Genomic DNA, 17346 nt, shown 5'->3' on the forward strand with positions numbered 1-17346 from the left:
CCTATGTACAAGAATATAACTACTATAATACTGCCCCCTATGTACAAGAATATAACTACTATAATACTGCCCCTATGTACAAGAATGTAACTACTATAATACTGCTCCTATGTACAAGACTATAACTACTATAATACTGCCCCCTATGTACAAGAATATAACTACTATAATACTGCCCCATATGTACAAGACTATAACTACTATAATACTGCCCCCTATGTACAAGAATATAACTACTATAATACTGCCCCATATGTACAAGAATATAACTACTATAATACTGCCCCCTATGTACAATAATATACTTACAACTAGATGGTGGCCCGATTCTAACGCATCGGGTATTCTAGAATAGGTATGCGGCCGACCGGGCGCAATTAGCAGAGCGGTGTTTAAATTTGGCGCTAAAATCACTGATTGGTCGTGGCCGGCCACTGCGACCGATCAGCAGAGCGGGGCTTAAATGTGGCGCCAATAATGCTGATTTTTCACGGCCGGCGACCTCGACCAATCAGCAAAGCGGTGTTTAAATTTGGCGGCAATATCGGTGATTGGTCTCGGGCGGTGGCCGCGACCAATCAGCGAACCGTGTTTGTGAGGACTGGAGAGCGTGTTTCAATTTGCCGTCAAAATCGCTGATTAGTAGGGACCGCAACCAATCAGCAGAGCGGGGTTTAAATGTGGCGCCAATAATGCTGATTGGTCACGGCCGGCGACCGCGACCAATCAGCGTCGCATTAGTGTGGGCCCGGGTGCGGCGCTGCTTGTGCGCCTCCGTATTAGTGAGGGCCAGGTAGCGGCGCTGCCTGTGCGGCTTCTTCTGCTGCCGGGAGATGAGCGACTGCTCGCAGCAGAAGCATCCCGACCGGCGGCGCCGCTCCCCGGTCCTCCGTTCACACTCGCCGTCCGGAGATCAGCGGGCCAAGCCGCTGATCTCCCGACGTTAGCCGCATGGAGGTCTGCTAGCGCCGCTCATCTCCCCGCTGCATCGCCGCTGACCTCCGTCCGCCAGATGAGCCACTAACGGCAGCCATCTTTTTCTGAAATCCCGCGTCACTGATTGGCCGCGGCCGGACCAGTCAGCGACGTGGGATTTCCTGGACAGACAGACAGACAGACGGGATAAGACGATTATATATACAGATAAGGCCATGACCCCACTATCAGTATCTGGTCAGTATTTGGTCAGTATTCTGTCAGTATTTTTTCTCAGGAGTTGGAGCCAAAACCAGGTGAGGAACAATCAGAGAAAAGGTAGAATAGAAACAAGTCACCAATTCTGCATTTATCACCCACTCCTGAGAAAAAATACTGACCGAATACTGACCAAATACTGATAGTGGGGCCGTGGTCTTGTACTGCTCCTATGGATAAGAATATGTACAGGTGCATCTCACTAAATTAGAATATCATCAAAAAGTTAATTGATTTCCATTCTTCAATACAAAAAGTGAAACTCATATATTATATAGAGTCATTACACACAGAGGGATCTATTATATAGAGTCATTACACACAGAGGGATCTATTATATAGAGTCATTACACGCAGAGGGATCTATTATATAGAGCCATTGCACGCAGAGGGATCTATTATATAGAGTCATTACACGCAGAGCGATCTATTATATAGAGTCACACGCAGAGGGATCTATTATATAGAGTCATTACACGCAGAGGGATCTATTATATAGAGTCATTACACGCAGAGGGATCTATTATATAGAGTCATTACACGCAGAGGGATCTATTATATAGAGTCATTACACGCAGAGGGATCTATTATATAGAGTCATTACACGCAGAGGGATCTATTATATAGAGTCATTACACGCAGAGGGATCTATTATATAGAGTCATTACACGCAGAGGGATCTATTATATAGAGCCATTACACGCAGAGGGATCTATTATATAGAGTCATTACACGCAGAGGGATCTATTATATAGAGTCATTACACGCAGAGGGATCTATTATATAGAGTCATTACACACAGAGGGATCTATTATATAGAGTCATTACACACAGAGGGATCTATTATATAGAGCCATTACACACAGAGTGATCTATTATATAGAGTCATTACACACAGAGGGATCTATTATATAGTCATTACACACAGAGGGATCTATTATATAGAGTCATTACACACAGGGATCTATTATATAGAGTCATTACATGCAGAGGGATCTATTATATAGAGTCATTACACACAGGGATCTATTATATAGAGTCATTACACGCAGAGGGATCTATTATATAGAGTCATTACACACAGGGATCTATTATATAGAGTCATTACACACAGAGGGATCTATTATATAGAGTCATTACACACAGACTGATCTATTATATAGAGTCATTACACACAGATGGATCTATTATATAGAGTCATTACACGCAGAGGGATCTATTATATAGAGTCATTACACACAGGGATCTATTATATAGAGTCATTACACGCAGAGGGATCTATTATATAGAGTCATTACACACAGGGATCTATTATATAGAGTCATTACACGCAGAGGGATCTATTATATAGAGTCATTACACACAGGGATCTATTATATAGAGTCATTACACGCAGAGGGATCTATTATATAGAGTCATTACACACAGGGATCTATTATATAGAGTCATTACACACAGAGGGATCTATTATATAGAGTCATTACACACAGACTGATCTATTATATAGAGTCATTACACACAGATGGATCTATTATATAGAGTCATTACACGCAGAGGGATCTATTATATAGAGTCATTACACGCAGAGGGATCTATTATATAGAGTCATTACACACAGAGGGATCTATTATATAGAGTCATTACACACAGACTGATCTATTATATAGATTCATTACACACAGACTGATCTATTATATAGAGTCATTACACACAGAGGGATCTATTATATGGAGTCATTACACACAGAGTGATCTATTATATAGAGTCATTACACACAGAGTGATCTATTATATAGAGTCATTACACACAGAGGGATCTATTATGTAGAGTCATTACACGCAGAGGGATCTATTATATAGTGTCATTACACGCAGAGGGATCTATTATATAGAGTCATTACACGCAGAGCGATCTATTATATAGAGTCATTACACACAGAGTGATCTATTATATAGAGTCATTACACACAGAGGGATCTATTATGTAGAGTCATTACACACAGAGGGATCTATTATATAGAGTCATTACACACAGAGTGATCTATTATATAGAGTCATTACACGCAGAGGGATCTATTATATAGAGTCATTACACGCAGAGGGATCTATTATATAGAGTCATTACACGCAGAGGGATCTATTATATAGAGCAGTGGTCCCCAACCTTTTTTGCACCAGGGACCGGCTTGAAGCAAGATCATTTTTCCATGGCCCAGCAAGGAGGGGGTGGGGTGGGCGGGGCTTTGGTCATATGGGGGCGGGGTAATGGAGGGATTTGGAGTTTAGTGCATACTTATCATATAGTGTAGACCAGGTCCCCGCCAGGAGCTATGCCAGGAGCCCCACATAATGTGCTGTGCCAGGAGCCGCATCACTGAGGCCCCATCACGCCCTGCAGCAGGACAGGGCAGCTGTCCTGACAGCTGCTGTTCAGCTGCATTTACTTCATCCCAGGGGCGGACACAGACTGTAGTGGGCCCCTGTGCAAGAAATTTTTTGGGGCCCCCCCCGCCCTTCATAAGGCAACAAAGTTATGTAAACATAACCTCCCCATGTGCATCTCTCACCCCCCCCGTGCATCTCTCACCCCCCCGTGCAACTCTCATCCCCCCGTGCATCTCTCACCCCCCCCGTGCATCTCTCACCCCCCCGTGCATCTCTCATCCCCCCGTGCATCTCTCACCCCCCCGTGCATCTCTCATCCCCCCGTGCATCTCTCATCCCCCCCGTGCATCTCTCACCCCCCCGTGCATCTCTCATCCCCCTCCGTGCATCTCTCATCCCCCCGTGCATCTCTCATCCACCCCCCGTGCATCTCTCATCCCCCTCCGTGCATCTCTCATCCCCCTCCGTGCATCTCTCATCCACCCCCCGTGCATCTCTCACCCCCCCGTGCATCTCTCATCCACCCCCCGTGCATCTCTCATCCACCCCCCGTGCATCTCTCATCCACCCCCCGTGCATCTCTCATCCACCCCCCGTGCATCTCTCATCCACCCCCGTGCATCTCTCACCCCCCCGTGCATCTCTCATCCCCTCCGTGCATCTCTCATCCCCCTCCGTGCATCTCTCATCCACCCCCGTGCATCTCTCATCCACCCCCCGTGCATCTCTCATCCCCCTCCGTGCATCTCTCATCCCCCTCCGTGCATCTCTCACCCCCCGTGCATCTCTCATCCACCCCCCGTGCATCTCTCATCCCCCCCGTGCATCTCTCATCCACCCCCCGTGCATCTCTCATCCCCCCCGTGCATCTCTCATCCACCCCCCGTGCATCTCTCATCCCCTCCGTGCATCTCTCATCCCCTCCGTGCATCTCTCATCCACCCCCCGTGCATCTCTCATCCACCCCTCGTGCATCTCTCATCCACCCCCCGTGCATCTCTCATCCCCCTCCGTGCATCTCTCACCCCCCCGTGCATCTCTCATCCCCCTCCGTGCATCTCTCACCCCCCCGTGCATCTCTCATCCCCCTCCGTGCATCTCTCACCCCCCCGTGCATCTCTCATCCCCCCGTGCATCTCTCATCCCCCCCGTGCATCTCTCACCCCCCCGTGCATCTCTCATCCACCCCCCGTGCATCTCTCATCCACCCCCCGTGCATCTCTCATCCACCCCCCGTGCATCTCTCATCCCCCCCGTGCATCTCTCACCCCCCCGTGCATCTCTCATCCCCCCCGTGCATCTCTCATCCCCCCCGTGCATCTCTCATCCCCCCCGTGCATCTCTCACCCCCCGTGCATCTCTCACCCCCCCGTGCATCTCTCACCCCCCCGTGCATCTCTCACCCCCCGTGCATCTCTCACCCCCCCGTGCATCTCTCATCCCCCCCGTGCATCTCTCATCCCCCCCGTGCATCTCTCATCCCCCCCGTGCATCTCTCACCCCCCCGTGCATCTCTCACCCCCCCGTGCATCTCTCATCTCTCCCCTCCCTCCCATGTGCATCTCTCATCTCTCCCCTCCCCCCATGTGCATCTCTCATCTCTCCCCTCCCCCCATGTGCATCTCTCATCTCTCCCCTCCCCCCATGTGGATCTCTCATCTCTCCCCTCCCCCATGTGCATCTCTCATCTCTCCCCTCCCCCCCATGTGGATCTCTCATCTCTCCCCTCCCCCATGTGCATCTCTCATCTCTCCCCTCCCCCCCATGTGCATCTCTCATCTCTCCCCTCCCCCCCATGTGCATCTCTCATCTCTCCCCTCCCCCCCCATGTGGATCTCTCATCTCTCCCCTCCCCCATGTGCATCTCTCATCTCTCCCCTCCCCCCCATGTGGATCTCTCATCTCTCCCCTCCCCCATGTGCATCTCTCATCTCTCCCCTCCCCCCCATGTGGATCTCTCATCTCTCCCCTCCCCCATGTGCATCTCTCATCTCTCCCCTCCCCCCATGTGCATCTCCCATTCCCCCCACTCCTAGTTAATTGTATTTAAAAAAAAATAAAACTTGTTATACTTACCCCCATGCGATCCCTGCAGAATCCTGGCGCTCGTCCAAATCGCTGACACCAGGTTCTCCTGACTTCCGGCCATGTGACGGCGCCGTCACATGACCGGAAGTCAGGGGAATCATGAAGGTGCTGCCGCAGCAGCGCAGCGCTAAGATGTCCCGGACCTGGCGCTTAGCATGGGGCCGGGGGCCCCATGAGGAGAGAGACGCACAAGAGGGGGGCTCCTACCGGCCGGGCCCCATACTGGAGTCAGGGCAGTCATGCCCTGATGGCGGCCCTGCTGGAGGCTGGAGGAGCCCCCTCTCCCCGCGGACCGGCTGAAAAACCCCAACAGCCCGGTCCTGGTCCGCGGACCGGCGGTTGGGGACCTCTGATATAGAGTCATTACACACAGAGAGATCTATTATATAGAGTCATTACACACAGAGGGATCTATTATATAGAGTCATTACACGCAGAGTGATCTATTATATAGAGTCATTACACACAGAGGGATCTATTATATAGAGTCATTACACACAGAGGGATCTATTGTATAGAGTCATTACATGCAGAGGGATCTATTATATAGAGTCATTACACACAGAGGGATCTATTATATAGAGTCATTACACGCAGAGGGATCTATTATATAGAGTCATTACACACAGAGGGATCTATTATATAGAGTCATTACACACAGAGGGATCTATTATATAGTCATTACACACAGAGGGATCTATTATATAGAGTCATTACACACAGGGATCTATTATATAGAGTCATTACATGCAGAGGGATCTATTATATAGAGTCATTACACACAGAGTGATCTATTATATAGAGTCATTACACACAGAGGGATCTATTATATAGAGTCATTACACACAGAGGGATCTATTATATAGAGTCATTACATGCAGAGGGATCTATTATATAGAGTCATTACACACAGAGGGATCTATTATATAGAGTCATTACACGCAGAGGGATCTATTATATAGAGTCATTACACACAGAGGGATCTATTATATAGAGTCATTACACACAGAGGGATCTATTATATAGTCATTACACACAGAGGGATCTATTATATAGAGTCATTACACACAGGGATCTATTATATAGAGTCATTACATGCAGAGGGATCTATTATATAGAGTCATTACACACAGAGGGATCTATTATATAGAGTCATTACACGCAGAGGGATCTATTATATAGAGTCATTACACACAGAGGGATCTATTATATAGAGTCATTACACACAGAGGGATCTATTATATAGAGTCATTACACACAGAGGGATCTATTATATTTTGAAGAACTGAAATAAATTAACTTTTTGATGATATGCTAATTTAGTGAGATGCACCTGTATTTGAGTATTTTCTTTGCTTTTGTCAAGTTAAAGATGAGATTTTACCAGGTGAAAAGTGGGCAGTTTTTGCATTTCATTTATTGTTGTTATGTGTTTTTTTTAGTTTCTTTTTTACCATTTTAAAATCCCCCAGCCATCTCAGAATTCCTTTTCGTAAAGACTAGAAAAATTAGCAAATAAAAAGGTCTGTATCTGTAGAACCGTATGGCGAATTTAAAAAAAATAATAAAGATTACTTAGGAGAGCAGCTTTAATAAAATACATGGTAAACAGCAAGAACTGGCCACTTTGACCTGGTGAAATGTCATCTTTAAGAGGTTTTCCTGACATCTTTGACGTCTTCGATGTGAGTTATTTCTTTCCGCTTTTTATGTTGGGTCGTAACAATCCCATGCCCTCTTTGTGTTCTCTGACCTTGCATTTCCTTTTCTGTCCCGACTCTTTTGCTATCATTGTTACTGTGTGTCAGTCTCGCTCTTGGTCATGATTTGATGATCTCCCTTAGAACACCTGTTGTAAATCTTGTCAAATTCTAAGTAAATCCTAAAAACATTCCTGGCTGATTTGGACAATCCTCGGTGAGCTCCACAAATCCAAGTTCTGTCCAGGCTCACAGCTTGGATCTACAGTGATACATTGTTAGGAACCCTTCATCATCGGGTAGCACGGTGGCTCAGTGGTTAGCACTATATACAGTGGCTCAGTGGTTAGCACTATTTACGGTGGCTCAGTGGTTAGCACTGCACGGTGGCTCAGTGGTTAGCACTATATACAGTGGCTCAGTGGTTAGCACTGCACGGTGGCTCAGTGATTAGCACTATATATGGTGGCTCAGTGGTTAGCACTGCACGGTGGCTCAGTGGTTAGCACTGCACGGTGGCTCAGTGGTTAGCATTGCACGGTGGCTCAGTGGTTAGCACTATATACGGTGGCTCAGTGGTTAGCACTATATACTGTGGCTCAGTGGTTAGCACTGCAGGGTGGCTCAGTGGTTAGCACTATATACAGTGGCTCAGTGGTTAGCACTGCAGTCTTGCAGCGCTGGGGTCCTGGGTTCAAATCCCACCAAGGACACTATCTACAAGGAGTTTGTATGTTCTCCCCATGTTTGTGTGGGTTTCCTCCAGGTTCTCTGGTTTCCTCCCACACTCCAAGGACTGATAGGGAATGTAGATTGTGAGCCCCGATGGGGACATGATAATGTCTGTAAAGCACTGCAGAATTAATGGAGCTATATAAGTGAGTAAAATAAATAACTAAATCTATAAGAATTCGTAGGTCAGGATGGAGTTTTATCACACGATGCAAATAATGAATTATCTTATTTGTTGATAGCATGCACCTCTATTAATATGTTGAGAAAGTGCCACTGCAGGTATATGAGAGAAATGTGCAGGACTGTGTGTTTTAGGCCGAGGTCACATTAGTGTTTAGCATCCGATGCGAGATGCTAATGACACTTGGCTGAAACTCTGCAGCGAGCGGGAACCGAGTATCATTATTATACTGTGCTCCGATATTCTCGCATGAGAGAATCACAGCACAGGTGCGGAGGAGACAGAGAAAGTAATTTCTCCGTTGCCGACATACACGGTAATTGCACTGCACTTGTATCACATCCGAGTGCTGTCCGATGGTTCACAATCGCCCATAGACTTGTATGGGTGTGTGTGATTAAATTCTCAGATGCAGTCGCAGTATGCTGTATACAGGATGCATGAGAAAATAATCGCAGATCTGAGCCGCCCCCTAGAATAACACTGGTCCGAGTGCTATGCTATGTGTTATACACTCGTGTGTCTCTGGCCTAAGGGGTTGACACAGAAGAGACCCCTGTGCAAGAAAAGTGTATGGTCCCCTTGCAGTCCAGTAGCTCACCTATATGTTCCCCTTTGGCTACGGCCCCACTATCAGTATGCTCCTGTGTCTGTGACAGAATCTACCTGCAGCTTTGGAGGTGGAAGTGACCCCTTTACGTTTGGGACCCTTTGTGGCTGCACCAGTATGTTCACCTCTGTATTTTAGGCAGCATTCACACATTCTGTATTTGGTCAGTATTTTACATCAGTATTTGTTAGCCAAAATCAGGAATGAAACAATCGGAGGAAAAGTATAAGAGAAGCAGGTTTGTTTAATTTCAGAGGCAAGAAACCTGGCGATGCAATCCTTCTCAAGCAGCTGGTTTGTTACAGTGTTTCATTCCAAGATGAGCACCTCTGTGGAACATTCCCATTTCCTGCTGTGATTGTTACAATGTATCTGTATGGTCACTTCAGTATTTTACATCAGTATTTGTAAGCCAGAAGTGAAACAATCAGAGGAAAAGTTTAACAGAACCATGTGCTCCACTTCTGAGTTTCTCACTCACCCACTCCTGGTTTTGGCTTAGAAATACTGATGTAAAATACACTGCTCAAAAAAATAAAGGGGACACTTAAAAAAACAGACTATAACTTCAAGTAAATGAAACTTCTGTGAAATCAAACTGTCCACTTAGGAAGCAACACTGATTGACAATCAATTTCACCTGCTGTTGTGCAAATGGAATAGACAATAGATGGAAATTATTGGAAATTATCAAGACCCCCTCAATAAAGGAGTGGTTCTGCAGGTGGGGACCACAGACCACATCTCAGTACCAATGCTTTCTGGCTGATGTTTTGGTCACTTTTGAATGTTGGTTGTGCTTTCATACTCGTGGTAGCATGAGACGGACTCTACAACCCACAGAAGTTGCTCAGGTAGTGCAGCTCATCCAGGATGGCACATCAATGCGAGTTGTGGCAAGAAGGTTTGCTGTGTCTGTCCGCGTAGTGTCCAGAGGCTGGAGGCGCTACCAGGAGACAGGCCAGTACACCAGGAGACGTGGAGGGGACCGTAGGAGGGCAACAACCCAGCAGCAGGACCGCTACCTCTGCCTTTGTGCAAGGACGAACAGGAGGAGCACTGCCAGAGCCCTGCAAAATGACCTCCAGCAGGCCACAAATGTGCATGTGTCTGCACAAACGGTTAGAAACCGACTCCATGAGGGTGGTATTAGTGCCCGACGGCCACAGATGGGGGTTGTGCTCACAGCCCAACACCATGCAGGACGCTTGGCATTTGCCACAGAACACCAGGATTGGCAAAGTCGCCACTGGTGCCCTGTGCTCTTCACAGATGAAAGCAGGTTCACACTGAGCACATGTGACAGACGTGACAGAGTCTGGAGACGCCGTGGAGAGCGATCTGCTGCCTGCAACATCCTTCAGCATGACCGGTTTGGCAGTGGGTCAGTAATGGCGTGGGGTGGCATTTCTTTGGTGGGCCGCACAGCCCTCCATGTGCTCGCCAGAGATAGCCTGACTGCCATTAGGTACCAAGATGAGCTCCTCAGACCCCTTGTGAGACCATATGCTGGTGCGGTTGGCCCTGGGTTCCTCCTAATGCAGGACAATGCCAGACCTCATGTGGCTGGAGTGTGTCAGCAGTTCCTGCAAGATGAAGGCATTGAAGCTATGGACTGGCCGCCCGTTCCCCAGACCTGAATCCGATTGAGCACATCTGGGACATCATGTCTCGCTCCATCCACCAACGTCACGTTGCACCACAGACTATCCAGGAGTTGGCGGATGCTTTAGTCCAGGTCTGGGAGGAGATCCCACAGGAGACCATCCGCAACCTCATCAGGAGCATGCCCAGGCGTTGTAGGGAGGTCATAAAGGCACGTGGAGGCCACACACAATACTGAGCCTCATCAGGAGCATGCCCAGGCGTTGTAGGGAGGTCATACAGGCACGTGGAGGCCACACACAATACTGAGCCTCATCAGGAGCATGCCCAGGCGTTGTAGGGAGGTCATACAGACACGTGGAGGCCACACACAATACTCAGCCTCATCAGGAGCATGCCCAGGCGTTGTAGGGAGGTCATACAGGTACGTGGAGGCCACACACAATACTCAGCCTCATCAGGAGCATGCCCAGGCGTTGTAGGGAGGTCATACAGGCACGTGGAGGCCACACACAATACTGAGACTCATCAGGAGCATGCCCAGGCGTTGTAGGGAGGTCATACAGGCACGTGGAGGCCACACACAATACTCAGCCTCATCAGGAGCATGCCCAGGCGTTGTAGGGAGGTCATACAGGCACGTGGAGGCCACACACAATACTGAGCCTCATCAGGAGCATGCCCAGGCGTTGTAGGGAGGTCATACAGGCACGTGGAGGCCACACACAATACTCAGCCTCATCAGGAGCATGCCCAGGCGTTGTAGGGAGGTCATACAGGCACGTGGAGGCCACACACAATACTCAGCCTCATCAGGAGCATGCCCAGGCGTTGTAGGGAGGTCATACAGGCACGTGGAGGCCACACACAATACTCAGCCTCATCAGGAGCATGCCCAGGCGTTGTAGGGAGGTCATACAGGCACGTGGAGGCCACACACAATACTCAGCCTCATCAGGAGCATGCCCAGGCGTTGTAGGGAGGTCATACAGGCACGTGGAGGCCACACACAATACTCAGCCTCATCAGGAGCATGCCCAGGCGTTGTAGGGAGGTCATACAGGCACGTGGAGGCCACACACAATACTCAGCCTCATCAGGAGCATGCCCAGGCGTTGTAGGGAGGTCATACAGGCACGTGGAGTCCACACACAATACTCAGCTTAATCAGGAGCATGCCCAGGCGTTGTAGGGAGGTCATACAGGCACGTGGAGTCCACACACAATACTCAACTTCATCAGGAGCATGCCCAGGCGTTGTAGGGAGGTCATACAGGCACGTGGAGGCCACACACAATACTGAGCCTCATCAGGAGCATGCCCAGGCGTTGTAGGGAGGTCATACAGGCACGTGGAGGCCACACACAATACTCAGCCTCATCAGGAGCATGCCCAGGCGTTGTAGGGAGGTCATACAGGCACGTGGAGGCCACACACAATACTGAGCCTCATCAGGAGCATGCCCAGGTGTTGTAGGGAGGTCATACAGGCACGTGGAGGCCACACACAATACTCAACCTCATCAGGAGCATGCCCAGGTGTTGTAGGGAGGTCATACAGGCACGTGGAGGCCACACACAATACTCAGCCTCATCAGGAGCATGTCCAGGCGTTGTAGGGAGGTCATACAGGCACGTGGAGGCCACACACAATACTCAGCCTCATCAGGAGCATGCCCAGGCGTTGTAGGGAGGTCACACAGGCACGTGGAGGCCACACACAATACTCAGCCTCATCAGGAGCATGCCCAGGCATTGTAGGGAGGTCATACAGGCACGTGGAGGCCACACACAATACTCAGCCTCATCAGGAGCATGCCCAGGCGTTGTAGGAAGGTCATACAGGCACGTGGAGGCCACACACAATACTCAGCCTCATCAGGAGCATGCCCAGGCGTTGTAGGGAGGCCATACAGGCACGTGGAGGCCACACACAATACTCAGCCTCATCAGGAGCATGCCCAGGCGTTGTAGGGAGGTCATACAGGCACGTGGAGGCCACACACAATACTCAGCCTCATCAGGAGCATGCCCAGGCGTTGTAGGGAGGTCATACAGGCACGTGGAGGCCACACACAATACTGAGCCTCATCAGGAGCATGCCCAGGCGTTGTAGGGAGGTCATACAGGCACGTGGAGGCCACACACAATACTCAGCCTCATCAGGAGCATGCCCAGGCGTTGTATGGAGGTCATACAGGCATGTGGAGGCCACACACAATACTTATCCTCATCAGGAGCATGCCCAGGCGTTGTAGGGAGGTCATACAGGCACGTGGAGGCCACACACAATACTCAGCCTCATCAGGGGCATGCCCAGGCGTTGTAGGGAGGCCATACAGGCACGTGGAGGCCACACACAATACTCAGCCTCATCAGGAGCATGCCCGGGCGTTGTAGGGAGGTCGTACAGGCACGTGGAGGCCACACACAATACTCAGCCTCATCAGGAGCATGCCCAGGCGTTGTAGGGAGGTCATACAGGCACGTGGAGGCCACACACAATACTCAGCCTCATCAGGAGCATGCCCAGGCGTTGTAGGGAGGTCATACAGGCACGTGGAGGCCACACACAATACTGAGCCTCATCAGGAGCATGCCCAGGTGTTGTAGGGAGGTCATACAGGCACGTGGAGGCCACACACAATACTGAGCCTCATCAGGAGCATGCCCAGGCGTTGTAGGGAGGTCATACAGGCACGTGGAGGCCACACACAATACTCAGCCTCATCAGGAGCATGCCCAGGCGTTGTAGGGTCATACAGGCACGTGGAGGCCACACACCAATACTCAGCCTCATCAGGAGCATGACCCAGGCGTTGTAGGGAGGTCATACAGGCACGTGGAGGCCACACACAATACTCAGCCTCATCAGGAGCATGCCCAGGCGTTGTAGGGAGGTCATACAGGCACGTGGAGGCCACACACAATACTCAGCCTCACTCAGGAGCATGCCCAGGCGTTGTAGGGAGGTCATACAGGCACGTGGAGGCCACACACAATACTCAGCCTCATCAGGAGCATGCCCAGGCGTTGTAGGGAGGTCATACAGGCACGTGGAGGCCACACACAATACTCAGCCTCATCAGGAGCATGCCCAGGCGTTGTAGGGAGGTCATACAGGCACGTGGAGGCCACACACAATACTCAGCCTCATCAGGAGCATGCCCAGGCGTTGTAGGGAGGTCATACAGGCACGTGGAGGCCACACACAATACTCAGCCTCATCAGGAGCATGCCCAGGCGTTGTAGGGAGGTCATACAGGCACGTGGAGGCCACACACAATACTCAGTCCTCATCAGGAGCATGCCCAGGCGTTGTAGGGAGGTCATACAGGCACGTGGAGGCCACACACAATACTCAGCCTCATCAGGAGCATGCCCAGGCGTTGTAGGGAGGTCATACAGCACGTGGAGGCCACACACAATACTGAGCCTCATCAGGAGCATGCCCAGGCGTTGTAGGGAGGTCATACAGGCACGTGGAGTCCACACACAATACTCAACATCATCAGGAGCATGCCCAGGCGTTGTAGGGAGGTCATACAGGCACGTGGAGGCCACACACAATACTCAGCCTCATCAGGAGCATGCCCAGGCGTTGTAGGGAGGTCATACAGAAACGTGGAGGCCACACACAATACTCAGCCTCATCAGGAGCATGCCCAGGCGTTGTAGGGAGGTCATACAGACACGTGGAGGCCACACACAATACTCAGCCTCATCAGGAGCATGCCCAGGCGTTGTAGGGAGGTCACACAGGCACGTGGAGGCCACACACAATACTCAGCCTCATCAGGAGCATGCCCAGGCATTGTAGGGAGGTCATACAGGCACGTGGAGGCCACACACAATACTCAGCCTCATCAGGAGCATGCCCAGGCGTTGTAGGAAGGTCATACAGGCACGTGGAGGCCACACACAATACTCAGCCTCATCATGAGCATGCCCAGGCGTTGTAGGGAGGCCATACAGGCACATGGAGGCCGCACACAATACTCAGCCTCATCAGGAGCATGCCCAGGCGTTGTAGGGAGGTCATACAGGCACGTGGAGGCCACACACAATACTCAGCCTCATCAGGAGCATGCCCAGGCGTTGTAGGGAGGTCATACAGGCACGTGGAGGCCACACACAATACTCAGCCTCATCAGGATGCATGCCCAGGCGTTGTAGGGAGGTCATACAGGCACGTGGAGGCCACACACAATACTGAGCCTCATCAGGAGCATGCCCAGGGTTGTAGGGAGGTCATACAGGCACGTGGAGGCCACACACAATACTCAGCCTCATCAGGAGCATGCCCAGGCGTTGTATGGAGGTCATACAGGCATGTGGAGGCCACACACAATACTCAGCCTCATCAGGAGCATGCCCAGGCGTTGTAGGGAGGTCATACAGGCACGTGGAGGCCACACACAATACTCAGCCTCATCAGGGGCATGCCCAGGCGTTGTAGGGAGGCCATACAGGCACGTGGAGGCCACACACAATACTCAGCCTCATCAGGAGCATGCCCGGGCGTTGTAGGGAGGTCATACAGGCACGTGGAGGCCACACACAATACTCAGCCTCATCAGGAGCATGCCCAGGCGTTGTAGGGAGGTCATACAGGCACGTGGAGGCCACACACAATACTCAGCCTCATCAGGAGCATGCCCAGGCGTTGTAGGGGTCATACAGGCACGTGGAGGCCACACACAATACTGAGCCTCATCAGAGCATGCCCAGGTGTTGTAGGGAGGTCATACAGGCATGTGGAGGCCACACACAATACTGAGCCTCATCAGGAGCATGCCCAGGCGTTGTATGGGAGGTCATACAGGCACGTGGAGGCCACACACAATACTCAGCCTCATCAGGAGCATGCCCAGGCGTTGTAGGGAGGTCATACAGGCACGTGGAGGCCACACACAATACTGAGCCTCATCAGGAGCATGCCCAGGCGTTGTAGGGAGGTCATACAGGCACGTGGAGGCCACACACAATACTCAGCCTCATCAGGAGCATGCCCAGGCGTTGTAGGGAGATCATACAGGCACGTGGAGGCCGCACACAATACTCAGCCTCATCAGGAGCATGCCCAGGTGTTGTAGGGAGTCATACAGGCACGTGGAGGCCACACACAATACTGAGCCTCATCAGGAGCATGCCCAGGCGTTGTAGGGAGGTCATACAGGCACGTGGAGGCCACACACAATACTCAGCCTCATCAGGAGCATGCCCAGGCGTTGTAGGGAGGTCATACAGGCACGTGGAGGCCACACACAATACTCAGCCTCATCAGGAGCATGCCCAGGCGTTGTAGGGAGGTCATACAGGCACGTGGAGGCCACACACAATACTCAGCCTCATCAGGAGCATGCCCAGGCGTTGTAGGGAGGTCATACAGGCACGTGGAGGCCACACACAATACTCAGTCTCATCAGGAGCATGCCCAGGCGTTGTAGGGAGGTCATACAGGCACGTGGAGGCCACACACAATACTCAGCCTCATCAGGAGCATGCCCAGGCGTTGTAGGGAGGTCATACAGGCACGTGGAGGCCACACACAATACTGAGCCTCATCAGGAGCATGCCCAGGCGTTGTAGGGAGGTCATACAGGCACGTGGAGGCCACACACAACACTCAGCCTCATCAGGAGCATGCCCAGGCGTTGTAGGGAGGTCATACAAGCACGTGGAGGCCACACACAATACTCAGCCTCATCAGGAGCATGCCCAGGCATTGTAGGGAGGTCATACAGGCACGTGGAGGCCACACACAATACTCAGCCTCATCAGGAGCATGCCCAGGCATTGTAGGGAGGTCATACAGGCACGTGGAGGCCACACACAATACTCAGCCTCATCAGGAGCATGCCCAGGCGTTGTAGGGAGGTCATACCGGCACGTGGAGGCCACACACAATACTCAGCCTCATCAGGAGCATGCCCAGGCGTTGTAGGGAGGTCATACAGGCACGTGGAGGCCACACACAATACTCAGCCTCATCAGGAGCATGCCCAGGCGTTGTAGGGAGGTCACACAGGCACGTGGAGGCCATACACAATACTCAGCCTCATCAGGAGCATGCCCAGGCGTTGTAGGGAGGTCATACAGGCACGTGGAGGCCACACACAATACTCAACCTCATCAGGAGCATGCCCAGGCATTGTAGGGAGGTCATACCGGCACGTGGAGGCCACACACAATACTCAGCCTCATCAGGAGCATGCCCAGGCATTGTAGGGAGGTCATACCGGCACGTGGAGGCCACACACAATACTCAGCCTCATCAGGAGCATGCCCAGGCATTGTAGGGAGGTCATACAGGCACGTGGAGGCCACACACAATACTCAGCCTCATCAGGAGCATGCCCAGGCGTTGTAGGGAGGTCATACCGGCACGTGGAGGCCACACACAATACTCAGCCTCATCAGGAGCATGCCCAGGCGTTGTAGGGAGGTCATACAGGCACGTGGAGGCCACACACAATACTCAGCCTCATCAGGAGCATGCCCAGGCGTTGTAGGGAGGTCATACAGGCACGTGGAGGCCACACACAATACTCAGCCTCATCAGGAGCATGCCCAGGCGTTGTAGGGAGGTCATACAGGCACGTGGAGGCCGCACACAATACTCAGCCTCATCAGGAGCATGCCCAGGCGTTGTAGGGAGGTCATACAGGCACATGGAGGCCACAAACAATACTGAGCCTCATTTTGACTTGTTTTAAGGACATTTCATCACAGTTGGATCAGCCTGTAGTGTGTTTTTCCACTTTAATTTTGGGGGTGACTCCACATCCAGGCCTCCATTGGTTAATAAATGTGATTTCCATTGATGATTTTTGTGTGATTTTGTTGT

The 17346-nt window shown here is 51.1% G+C and overlaps 1 protein-coding gene across 3 annotated transcripts in view; it reads left to right on the top strand.

Moving 5' to 3' along the window:
• ABLIM1 (actin binding LIM protein 1) overlaps positions 1-17346 on the top strand; it is a 462151-nt gene that overhangs the window by 180697 nt on the left and 264108 nt on the right. The gene's annotated exons all lie outside the window — the stretch shown is intronic.

The sequence above is a fragment of the Phyllobates terribilis genome, unplaced genomic scaffold (assembly GCF_046119375.1).
Source record: "Phyllobates terribilis strain yellow unplaced genomic scaffold, ASM4611937v1 Scaffold_5__5_contigs__length_657084704, whole genome shotgun sequence".
Classification (NCBI taxonomy): Eukaryota; Metazoa; Chordata; class Amphibia; order Anura; family Dendrobatidae; genus Phyllobates; species Phyllobates terribilis.